Source organism: Ctenopharyngodon idella, chromosome 20, assembly GCF_019924925.1.
Source record: "Ctenopharyngodon idella isolate HZGC_01 chromosome 20, HZGC01, whole genome shotgun sequence".
Taxonomy (NCBI): Eukaryota; Metazoa; Chordata; class Actinopteri; order Cypriniformes; family Xenocyprididae; genus Ctenopharyngodon; species Ctenopharyngodon idella.
Window position 1 is genome coordinate 24,584,205 of NC_067239.1, and position 13,538 is coordinate 24,597,742.

A 13,538-nucleotide genomic window follows, 5' to 3' on the forward strand; every position below is an offset into this window, starting at 1 on the left:
GGGGGGTGCGTGTGTAGTCTGATGAAAACAGTCACTCAGCAGCCATTCCAAAACAAACAGGCTCTCAAGCGAGGGCTGCACAATTGCTCACTGGAGTGCAAGGCAGTGGCTCACCATCGGGGACCTGCTTTCTCCTGTTATGCAACCCAGGAGCGTGTTTTCCTATCTGCGCCGCTCCCCGGCAGCTGTCTCCAATTTTGCCCTAAGGAAAAAAATGGGGGAAAGAAACCTTCTGGAGTGAATACCCCTCTGAGCATACTCCCCAGAGCAGCTCTCTCAGCAGTCTGTCATTCCACAAAGCTCAAGTTGCCCCACTGCACCTGTTGCGTTCAGAGGCAAGGCACGGAGGGGGGCAAGGCCACCCCAAAAGAGACCCCTTGTCCGCAGTGTCGGTTTACAAAAATCGCCCAGACAAGCACGACCAATTTTAGCCTTGGCCCTGAGTCAGATCAGCTGGCTGATGTTGGGAATGAACACCGGGGGCTTCCCAAACAGAAGACCCCCTGTTGCGTCCAATTCCCCTCCGCTTGCCCGAATCATAACACATTGTGGCGCAGGTGACTCACCCGCTGCCGCCTGCCCGATGCAAGAACAAGAATTCTATTAAAGTGCACAGCAAACAGATTCAGGCTTTGTATATGCCGCCCACCTCTTATTCAGCGCCCAGAACAGGATGCAGTCCATCAGGGCATGGAAAAAGGACCTCGGATCATGAGGGTAATTTGAGAAATTATATTTTTCCACTTCTGAACAATTACCATGAATAGAACATTAGCAGCTGAAATTAACTCAATTGCTCTGACAACACGTTTCAGCAACATAAGAATTAAAAAAGAAATGTCAAGCACAAAAGGCAATTGCAGCTTTTTTTAAACAATGCTTATGCATCAACTCTATATTTTAATTCTGTAGCATAATCTGTTTTGTTCTACATGTTTTCATGACTGAATTTAAGCTATTTTCATTCTTTTATAGAATGCGCTATGCAGGGCTAATCACTCACAAAATCAAATCTTTAAACAAATCTCCATTTTACAATAAATAGTCTTATTAATGGCTTTCTGAAATTCAGTGCTTGTTTTTTTCATCACAAACTTCTAAATCCAGTAAATTAAGTACGCCCCTTTGGCAACAGTTTTGTTTTTGCCTCCATTTGCACACCATTGGTGTAAAAATTCAGGGCTCTAAACTAAACTTCTGTGCAACAGTGTTGTGAAATATTTAGAACTGAAAAAAAACAGTAAAATTATTTTAGAATTAAAAAAAACAGTGAAACATGGTGCTCGCAACACCAAGGTCATGGGTTCACTTCTCAGGGAATGCATGAACTGAAATAAAATGTATACAATGTAAGTTAAAGCAGCAAATACCCCCAATTAATCAATCAATCAATCCATTTATTTATTTATCTATCTAATTCATCATCATGTTTGCTACAGTAAGTCAAAGTCAATTCAAATCCAGGAAATTAAATCAAATTTAAAAGGCATTCTCAATTCACTTCTGAACGGCGCACAACCCTAACTGTGCGGCAGGTCTAAACTTGGCCCTTGATCCTGGATGAACAGTAGGGCACATTGAACATATTGTTGGACTCTAAAAATATGCTAGGCTGTCCCGTGGATGTCCCTGTAAGACTCTGGAACATTCTTAGAGTAAGTGCATGAGCCACTCATATTCTCTAAATGACCTCTGTGAGAGAAACAAACTATTTCTGTTATTTTAGCTTCAAAAAATATCACCAAGATACCACTGTAGCATAAAAATAGTGGTAAAAAAACCAAGACCAGTGGTTATAAAAGCTGGCAGGACTAGGTTAAAAAGTAAATTTTCTCCAGTGGGAGGATTTATTCCAAGGCTAAGCAGGTTAGTGAACATGAATAGTTTGCTGGAGAGGACGAATAAATGAATTTCTGTCAATGAGCTGGGGAACAGTATATCTATCTCTCTGGAAATGTGATCCACTCACAATGCAATGGCCTGGTCACAAGCGCCCCCTCCGAGCACCCCCCAGATGCCACTATCCTCCCACCGGCCATTGCATCGCAATCAGTTAGCAGTTTGAGATAGTCTGTTTGCTCCAGGATAGGCTCAACATGCCGTGACATTATTTCCTGCAGTGCAAAACAAAAACAACCATCAAATCTGCCTTGTAAGACTTTGAGAAAGAATGACTCAGTTGGGTGTATCCGTGTTAACTCACGTTACATTACCATATCACGGCCAGGTCATGACACTTAACGTTCCAGTTGTAAACTACACAAATGTTCCTCTCCTGAGGGGTTATTATGTTGCAGCCCGTTTCCAGTCAGATATTTGTAAGCTTGTGCCATGCCATGAGCTTGTTAACATCTACTGTAAACTTCTCCGCTTTTGGGAAAAGAAATGACTCATTGAGGCTTTCAGCAATTACTCCAACAATCAACAAGACCTGTTCGTTTACAAAGAACATTGTACTAGAAAACATCTTGAATTGATCTCTCATTGAGAGATTCTGACAAGTTAATCACGCACAACAAAGATAAGATGCCAACTATACAATGACTTCAAAAACACGTTTGCTGCAGAAAAGTTTATGTTAGCAGAAGATCTGATTTTTTACATTAGTAGTTTATCAGTCCATTATAAGACAATAAAACAATCTAAAGCGATTTCAGTACAGTTTCTACAGGAACACTGCCTCCTGATACTGATATATTATTATTTTTTTATCTACCTATTTTAATATATTGTCACTGTACTATGGAAGCTTCTTTTTTCGCCGTGAAATAAAAAATAAAAACTTTTTATTACACAATTCTGACTTTTTGTGTGATATAAAGTCAGAATTGCGCGATATAAAGCCAGAATTGCACGATATGTCACAATTGCATGATATAAAGTCACAATTGCGTGATGTAAAGTCAGAATAGCGCAATATAAAGTCACAATTGCATGATATAAAGTCACAATTGTGATATAAAGTCAGAACTGTGAGTTATAAAGTCAGAATTATGAGATATAAATTCAGAATTGTGTGATATAAAGTCAGAATTGCACAATATGTCAGAATTGCGTGATATAGAGTCAGAATTGCGAGTTATTAAGTCAGAATTATGAGATATAAACTCGCAATTGCGTGTTATAATGTCCATTTGTGAGGGAAAAAAGACTGACATTTTTTCTAAGAATTGCGAGTTTATATCTCACAATTCTGCCTTTATAACTCGCAATTGCATGTTATAAAGTCAGAATTGAGATATAAACTCACAATTCTGAGAAAAAAGTCAGAATTGCAAGTTTATATCATGCAATTCTGAGAAAAAAAGTCAGAATTGTGAGATATAAAGTCAAAATTGCGTGATAAAAACTCAATCGTGATATAAAGTTGCAATTCTGACTTTATAACACAATTTTGACTTTATATCACGCAACTGAGAGTTTCAATCTCACAATTTGAAGAAAAAAAGTCAGAATTGTGAGATGCAAACTTGCAATTGCGAGAAAATCACAATTACCTTTTTCATTTTTTTATTTACTAGAGGAAACAAGCTTCCGTACTGTACTAAAGCCAAAGCCAATATAATTTGACAATTATTACCTTTTGCAACCTTTTGATTACCAGCTCAGATTTGACAGATTGTTCCAGGTTAATGACAGCAGCAGATTCCCCTCAAGCTGCCTCATATCTCCAAATGGAACATAAGCTTGTACTTTCTTCTTGACACTAACACTCATCTTCAACTACAGGATGGGATTGCAATGAGCCTCCTTCTCCAACATTCAACATGAAATATGCATCCAATTATATAACGCATTATATAATGCATCCAAGACGTACTCTGCCATGCTGTGTGCTAATTAAGCCATGCACGGCAAACACAACAGAGAACGCGAGGAGCTGCTAAATTTAGGTTTCTCCCAGAGCCCATCCGCAGAACGAGAGATACATGAACGGATGCCCATTCGCTCACCCAGATCCGCATCTGACATCACACAGGGGAAAGATCCTGAGCTCGTTGGGGGAGAGAAATACAGACCTACAACAGCCAGGATGCAGAAATAGAGGAGGACAAGAAGGGAGGGAGGGAGAGAGAGAGATAGAGAGAGAAAGAGGAAGAGAACATCTATCAAGGTTGCAGCATGTGCTTAAAGCACACTCACAGCCAGACGCGACAATATATTCAGAGATAGAACGGAAAAAAACTGAGTGTCAGTAGGAAAAAAACATGATAAAGTGTAGGAGCAGCAGAGAGTGTGAGGAGAGGGAGGGAGTAGTAAACACTAAAGGAGGGAAGGACTGGGGTTGAAAGTGGCCTTGATGCAGAGTAGTGACAGAGAATGAGAAAGAGAGAGAGAGAGAAAAGTGCAGCTGTGTCACTCCTCCACACACAAATCCAGGGTCTGTCCCACCAGAGGAAATCAATTCACCCCGCCACTGCCAGGGCTTCCAGTGCTGTGTATTTACACAAAGCAGATAGTCTAAGCCAATAAAGTGCTTCCCTCAGCAGGATATTGTAAAATCCAGACTACGATTCTCTTCCATTTACTCTGGCCGTGCCAATCCAAGACTGAATATATGTAAAGCAAGACCAAAATAGTTCATACGTCAAATTGCAAGGCTCTCTACATAGTAATTGGGAGTTCCCCTCTCAAATGGGAATGAACCGTGTCCCTACAATCCCAAAGCGGTTTGGGCAGAACACTGTCGTACCTATTTAGTGCTAATTAACACAGTTCAGCTTCCTGTGCCGAGCCCCAGTCTCAATGGGAGCCACATCGCCGCATCCAGTTGTGGTAAACACAGCAAAGCCTTCTGTGTCCTAAACTTTTCCTGCATCCCTCCCTGGATCTTCAAAACATTACTCACCATGCAGCAAACTGGCAGCCCGTGACAGTGTTAAATGTTGGCTATGAAACCCTCAGACGGCCCCTGCATATATTTATGGAAAACCTCAGCAAAAATGCAACTATCTTTCACAGAATTACAGTGTTGAGCCTCGAAATTTGCTGCCTCAAAATAAAATAAAATAAAATAAACACTAAAAAACAATAAATCAGTAAAATCATTCCATAGTGGTATGACTACAATAACAAAAACCTATATTTATTGATTTCTAATATGTATTCATATATAATTACATTACAATTTTTATTATACAGTTTTATATATTTTTTATAATTTAATTAATATAGGTGAATATTAAATATTCAATTTAAATAAAGCAAAAAAATAATAATTTAATTTAATAATTCTACAGGTTTCTATTATTCAATCCCCTGCATGCCATTCCAAACCTGTATGATTTTTGTAACACAAGCAAAGAAATATTGGAAAAATGTACCGGTACATCAGTTTTTTTTTTTTACATGCAGGTTTGTAAAAACATGACGGTGAGTAATCGAGTAGTCGAACATAATTTAAATGTTTGGGAGAACTATCCCTTTAAATCATGACCAGAGAATTTATTATTTCAAACATTATTTCAAAAAAAAAAAAAACGTACAGTACTTCAGGAAGGAGGGCACAGTATACACCAAACTGGCATGCCACCACAGACCACGTTTCCTCAACGCCATGGAAACCAGCAGCACGGGAGAACGGATGCACTTGCGATTCTTGGATGGGCTGCAGGGCAAAAATTAGAAGGTGAGATAGGAGACTAGCAATGTCAGTTTAACAAGGCTGCCAAGCTCACAGATGGGATGAGGAAACAGACAGAATTGAGATAAAGTGAAACCCCCCTCCTGCCACGCTACCGGTGCAGCCCTGCCAAGATCCAGTCCTCCAGGAACAGCGCCTCGAGTCTCACTTAAAATGTTCCTGCTTTGCCACACAATTTGTTTTGGCTAGAGGGTGACTGGAGGGAGAAAGTGAGCAAGGGTTGAGATATTTTGGTTCCGAAACCATTTAAATGGACGTCGTACTCGCAGGTTGCAATTTACAGAGATTGTAAAATCACTTTCTTATGTTGTACGTTCCTCCAAAGCTTTAAAGGCTAGTAAAATCTTTTCAGGGAACCGATAGACACCTTGTGACTAACACGGTTTTGCATTAGGACTGCGCACCTGACATTTCAAAGGAACAGAATTTCACAGTGTTTGCACTTGCAAGCACAAACGCACACACATGCTCACACAAGCAGTCAGAAGAGAGCAGATTGTCAGCTCAGGCAGGAAGCTGAGTGTATTCAGAGTGGGTTGCTGGGAGCACCAGAGACCTGACACTGTGGCAGCTCACACTTCCTAAGCCTTCCCAGTACGGTGTGTGCATGTGTGAGTGTGCGCGTGTGCGCGTGCACCAGCAACACCTCCTCTCACTCAACCACCCTACATCACACCACATGTTGAGCAAGGGAAAGCAGACATCAGTGACATCACACTGAGCAGGTGGCTACCCCTCAAAGAAGAGGAAACCTATATCAGAAAATCATCAAAAAAAAAAAAAAAAAAAAGAAAATCATCAAGCTAAATGAGTGTGCTTCACTAAACGACGGTGTAATCTTCCATCTATTTCATGACCACAAAAAAAAAAAAAAAAAAAAAACATTTTGAAGCTTGGAAAGGGATCAAATACTGATTTTTATCATCAGGTTTTGTGTTTTCACTATGATTGACTCATTTCAACCATACAAGTAATATAAAGTAGCATTTAAAATCTGGGCTATAGTCCCAATATCAGATAACATGACCACTGACTGCCCATGAACTGTTTAATGACCATCTGATGCATATTGCACAATTAAAAACAAACGAAAAAATAATTGTTATGTTTTTTATGTGTGTATATGAAGATGCTTGTATGTGTTTCTGTATATGTGTGTGTGTATATATATATATATATATTCAGTCAAACCAAAAATTATTCAGACACTAGATATCATTTTTTACTAGTCGGTGCAGGACACTATAGTTCATTTATGTAAGTGAGGATAGCAAAATAAAGTAAACTGTGACATATTATACCCAAAAATTCTTCATACAGTGGACTACCAGTAAAACTGATAAAAATTTGGAACCAAAAATTATTCAGACACTTTGACCTGACCATCTTTTGCTTAAGTGTTATCTGAAATAATTAAGATTATTTTTTTCTGACACAGTTTAACTCTGAGATCTTGTCATATTTAATTACCATTTTTTAAACTATAGTGAATAAACTCTAATAATGAATTAAATGTTCAAGGTGTCTGAATAAATTTTGGTTTGACTGTATGTGTGTGTGTATATGTATGTATATAAAAATATGTTGTACATATATATGTATTGTTGTTTTTTTAATTAAATTTTTTATTATTTATTCATTTATTTTAAGTTATTTATATTTTAGTTTATTGTTTGTTATTGATTTAATGGGGTGGATTAAAAAAGCAATACCAAAGAAAATATAAATAAAAATTATATAATAAATAAAGATGCATTATATATGCACACTACTATTCAAAGGTTCTGGGTTGGATTCTTTTTTTGTTTTTGAAAGAATTTTCTTATGCTAACCAAGATTGTATTTATCTGATCAAAAATACAGTAATATTGTGCAATATTATTACAATTTAAACTTTTTTTCTATTTGAATATATGTTAAATTTTAATGTATTCATGTGATGACAAAGCAAGCTGTATTTTCAGCATCATTACTCCAGTCTTCAGTGTCACATGATCCTTCAGAAATCATTGTAATATGCTGATTTGGAGCTCAAGAAACATTTCTTATTATTATCAATGTTGAATACAGTTCTGCTGCTTTATATTTTTTATATATAGGATGAAAGTTTTATATTTTCCATATATTTTTTTTAGATTCTCTGATTAATAGAAAATTCAAAAGAACAACATTTATTTGAAATAGAAATCTAATAAATGTCTTTACTCTCATTTTTGATCAATTTAATGCATCCTTGCTGAATAAAAGTATTTAGTCATTTAAAAAAAAAATCATATTGACCCTAAACGTTTTGAAGCATCTAAAAAAAACCCTGTGGTTGCTCAAATTGTCTCTTTCTGTGTAAGTGGGTAGTTCTTTGCTAGAATAAGCTTCAGTGAAGACCTGACTTTACGTCATAGTCAAAAGCCTGGCTACCGTTGACAAGGCTGGCATAATGAAACAAACCATGCTAACTGGGTCAGTAGTGAAGAAGACCAGATGGATTAAACAAAGTAAACACTTTCATATAATGATAACATGGTTCTATTTTATCTCACCACAAACTTCACACATCTGGTAAGGGATTGTGCATGTCTAATATTGTTTTTTTGTTTTTTTTATTTTGGCTGTCAGTGTAACAACGTCTCTGTTTGCAATGCTTCCTGTCACACAGTGTCCCAGACAAGCTGGTTGATCATGTCGCTCAAACAAAAAAAAATCCACCGTTTCTTCCACCGCACGAAGAAACAGTCATTCACAGCCAAAAGCATTTAAAAAAGCATGTCATGAAGCGTAGTTACCCCCCCTCCCTCGTCTTATTCAAAAGACTCCCAGCTTGCTCAGTGGGCTCTCAAAGCAGGGCACGTTTCGACACACGTCAAGCCGAGGGCTCATCTCTTTTGCTAATACTGTCAGTGTTTTTATTTCTTTTTTCAGAGAGACTGGGATCAATGCTCCTAGGCAGACAGCTCGGGACTTTGAAGCGTCGTACGCCACACATACTGTATGTCGAGTGGGTTGCATGTTTGGTGATGCAGGCGGCTGTAAAGCCTCTGAATGTGCTGATCAAGGGATCCGGGCTCAAAGGAGGAGGAGTGGCGGCCCTTCCGTCCCTTCCTCCGTCCTCCTGTGATGAAGAGGAGCTTAACACAAATCAAATGCAAAGACTCAAAGGCGTGTACTTCAGTAGCCAGTGCATCTAAATGCCTCAGAAACATGCTGGGCAGCACACCAAAAGTTTTGCTGCTTCAGTTTTGTTCAATTTGTCACTCAGTGATTTTGAGCAAGGCCGTAACCATGTCTTGAACATTGGAGTGAACCAAACTTTTTTTGGGGGATGGGTTATTTTTATTTTAAGGATTTAAAAATGGATTATATATAGAAATATAGAAAAAAACAATAAAAGAAAAGAACAGTAGAAGACCAGTTTGAAATTTTTGCTAATATTTTTCATTTAAAACATGCACACATTTACTCTTAATTGTATGCTTAATGTGCCGAAAACAGCTGTTAAAGGATTAGTTCACTTTGAAATGAAAATTAGCCCAAGCTTTACTCCCCCTAAAGCCATCCTAGGTGTATATGACTTTCTTCTTTCTGATGAACATAATCGCAGAAATATTAATAAATATCCTGACGCATCCGAGCTTTATAATGGCAGTGAGCGGGATCAATGAGTATGAGCTGAAGAAAGTGCTTCCATCCATCCATCATAAATGTGCTCCACACAGCTCCGGGGGGTTAACAAAGGCCTTCTGAATCGAAGCGATGTGTTTGTGTAAAAAAAATATCCATATTTAACAAGTTATGAAGTAAAATATCTAGCTTCCGCACGAGCCGCCTTCCGTATTCAACGTATGCAGAAAGTGTAAAACTCTTGCAGTTCAAAAAGCTTACGCTACGTCCTACGCCTTCCCTATTCAACTTACGGAAAAAGCGTAACTGACATGACGCCAGTTTACACTTTCTTCGTAACTTACCTCGCATTCTTGCACCGTTAAAACTGAAGCATTGTGCTGTAATTCATGTTCAGCTTCTGTGAACAGTAGGGCTGCCCTCGACTAAAGATTTTTTTAGTTGACTAGTAGTCGTTCATTTAAGAGATTAGTCAACTAATCTCATGTGTATATTAATAAGCCATATAAATCATAATAATGAGCCTTTAATTGCCTATATATATCGCCTAATCAGTGTTCAAGCGCACGCCTAAAGCTTGCCACAGCGCACCTGGCAAAAGTAATGATTATGAATGTGTCGTGAAAAAAACAGCAAGGAGACTGTCTAAACATTTTAAAAATGTATTGATAATGTTTTCTGTGTTTTCAGTTACAGAGATTAAGTCAACGATGCTGACTCGTCATCTCCGCAGTAGTGGACATGCCTATATGCACGTTTCATACAGATTACATAATCGGAGAATATTTGTTTTCCACTTGAATTGGTTGACAATCGCTTGACATTTCAAGCTTTCTATAGATGTATTTCTCATGTCTGTGAGGCTAGTATACACTGACTTTTGGTTTATTTTTGTGACGCGCTCAAGTTCACAGAGACCAAGATGGCAGAAAGCGCATCCTGTTTGTTTTTCTTTATTTTACAAAGGCACAACGTTTTCTTGTTATTGTGAGTTTACACAAAAAAGTAGACCATTTACAGTTTCAAATGATGTATTACTCTTATCTGTAAGACCAAAACTGACCCTCACAGACAATTTTTTTTTTATTCCTTTTTTTCCTCCAGACTAATAACATTTTTGTTCGACTAAGCCTCTTCTAGTCGACTAACGATTAGTCGACTATTAGGGTTCAGCCCTAGTGAACAGTAAATCCCGCCTTCTTTGATTTGATTGGCCATCTCAGTCATTTTGACATTGACGTGTGTTAGACCTCTGAGGCAGACCATCCTAAAAATTTAACTTTTAAAACTTTCATCAAACAGAGTGATGCATGATGGATTTCAGCAGAGCAGTATCTAAAATCTAAAAAAATACTGAGGGGGACAATTTGGTCATATCTAATAATGGTGTCGATAGTGGTTACAGCCCTGATTTAGAGTATATAAAATGTCATAACATTTTTGTCTTGCTAGAGACAAATATCAAGTTAATTTGTGAGACACATTATAAAAACCCAATCCCATGATGCTGTTGTTTCCAACATCTCTTTCCAACTTGTCTGGAGGGACTGTTAAGGTGGAAAAAGAAATTTTGTAACAGAGACGTCAGGTGAGTAATATGTCGTGAGTTCTGTCAGCACTTTGCTAGCTTTGATTCATAACGTCTGTAACTCCCTGCCTTAGCAGTGTGAGATATATTAAGAGTTTCCTTAGTCAGAACCTTAATCCAACCTCAACAGGTATAAAACAAAGCTGTATCCCAATGCAATGGCTATGAAATAACAACACAGATACATCAAAGTTGCCATATCTGTATAAATACTGTAGCAGCTACAATGAAATCGGAGAAATGTTAACACATACAGTAAATTAATTTACTGGCCTTTAAAACCTAATCAGCCAACTGATAGACCCAAGATAACCAGCACTTTGATACATCACTACTTTTGAGTATTAGTAAAGGTGACTCACTAAGGTGTATTTCCAAGGCAGTGATACATAGATCTGTACTACACCTGTAATCACCTTTCATGTACAGGGAGAACAAAGAGCTTTAATATGTGTCTCCGCTCACATGCCGTAATTAAACTTTGGCTTCTATTAATCCCTGCAGTAAATTGGAGCAAGGAAAAGATTTAGCAGGCCATTCATCACCAGACGACGTGAAGATGGCAGTTTTAATAAAAACATTCCAAGCAGTCTATTGGGTAGTCCAAAGAGTTCAGAGTTTTCTTATTTAGCAAGGAAGAACAACAAATTATAAGAGCCATTCTGGCCATGTCATGACAAAACGTCTCATTAGGAAACTAAATGAACACTATATATATGAAATGTTGGCAATTCTGCATGGATGGATCAGTCAAAAGCTACGAGGAATGCAAGAGAGGGATTATTAACGTATGTAGATTCAAATGTTGTCCTCTATCACAAATGCCTAAAAATCAAAACCACATGTACATCTAGAATTGTTCTTTTCTGTCTCTTACCTCATAAAACTTCATTAACATAATTAAATCCATTGACAGGATTACAGATGTCCAATTGTGGCCAACCTATGTGTTTTTTTCCCCCCAATGGCTATTGAAAAAAATAGGGTGGCTCATATCTAATACTGTACGATTACAATAAAAAGGGTTATAATAAATACTGATGCGAATCAGAATTCAGCGATTCCAGTTCCGATTCCTCTTAATGATTCTGTTTCCTTGATGCCATTAACAATTATTTTATTGTCATAATAATTGTTTAATGTCCAGAAATGTACAGTTCTAAGATGATACAAATCATGCCGTTAGCTAACATCATGTATTCATTTAAGCAGAAACAATGAACACGCTAAAGCAATTATTAAAAGTTGTGATCATAATGATTACAATATATACAGAAAATTTGGCAGTTTTGTCTCTAATCACATAACTGTGTAAAACAATAAATGGTCGATAAGAATGTTTTGCAATGTCACACATGATACCACTTTATGAGTACAATTTCTTAAATTATGGGAAATATAAAGCTTATCTGACAGAACAACAGTTACCAAAGGGAACGGGCTTAGTGAAACCACACACGGTTATTGGCTAATGCCAATAATTGCAATTTGATGTTGTTGAGGATATCAGATTCTGTTTAGCTCACACAAACCTAAGAATTTAGTTTGACCTAGAATTAAGTGACCACTTCTTGATCCCCATGTGTGCTGCTGTTAGTCTCCTGGCCAAAGTACAAACATCTTAGGGCACCTCTTGGCTGCATCTTCAGCTGGAGAGACCGCCGCTAATTAATCGCAAGCACCCTTCCTGATTGCAGAGAGGCTGAGTGTCATCCGCCGCTCATTTGTGTCAATAGAAGCACACTGTCCAGCCTGTGCTCTGTTTAATAAGCACTTCAATGTACTGCTATCAAGTGTTAAGGACAGCTGCTGAGGAACAGCGTGGGACTGCTAATGACAGAATGTTGGATTATTGACCTGGGAAGATGAGCCAACAGGCCAGTGTCGGAGGTGCTCCATTCCCAGCAGGGCACACATCATAAGGGCAGGGGGGTGGCCTACACACTCTATACCCCTCATCACCAGCCAAATCCTCCATATGCAAGAGTGTTGGATGACAGATGACATACAGTAGGGATTACCTGCCTTATACCACACAATAGGGGAAAATACTCCATGTCTACTTATAAGTAGGTCACCTTCAAAAAGAGGAGATGGATGAGACTGCTGTTGCACCAGTGAACAAAAATCAAGCATATATGACAGAGAGAGGAAATAAATCTTGAATATGAAGACTTACAAAACAACGACTAGATATTGTGCAAATACTAAAACCAGTCAAAAAGGCAAACAATTACCCCTAAATGCAGGATTAATTGCCTGTACTTAGTGTTTTAGTTGTTTGTTTTTAAAAGTAGTTAATATTTTTTGTCATATTATAATCATTTATTTTACACTAAAAAGGCAAGATGGCATCTAATCAGTGTTGTTATTGTTAACTAAAACTATTAAAAATTATTTTCATTCATTGAAATAAAGCTGAAATAAAATAAAGAATAAATATTAATGAAAAACTTAACCTAAATTTAAAATAAGAAATATTGTCTTGGCAAATATCTTATTTAAAATAAGAAATATTGCCTACCTAAAATATCAAAATTACTTAAACTAAACCTGAAATACAAAAAATAAGGCTAGAAGTAATAATAGAAATATTTATTAAAAAAAAAAAAAAAACTAATGAAATTGACAAAAGAACATAAAATTACAAAAACTTAAGTGTAAACTAAAATTAAAATGAAAACTGGAAAC

The 13,538-nt window shown here is 37.4% G+C and overlaps 1 protein-coding gene across 4 annotated transcripts in view; it reads right to left on the reverse strand.

Annotated features, from left to right (window-relative positions):
• hivep2a (HIVEP zinc finger 2a) overlaps window positions 1-13,538 on the reverse strand; it is an 82,392-nt gene that overhangs the window by 55,365 nt on the left and 13,489 nt on the right. For 2 of the 4 annotated variants that reach the window (XM_051876536.1, XM_051876535.1), the window contains exon 3: window positions 5,487-5,608. The exons of the other annotated variants lie outside the window; for them this stretch is intronic. The gene's annotated coding sequence lies outside the window, so the exon portion shown is untranslated. The remainder of the gene's footprint in view (window positions 1-5,486; window positions 5,609-13,538) is intronic. 4 annotated transcript variants of the gene reach the window in all.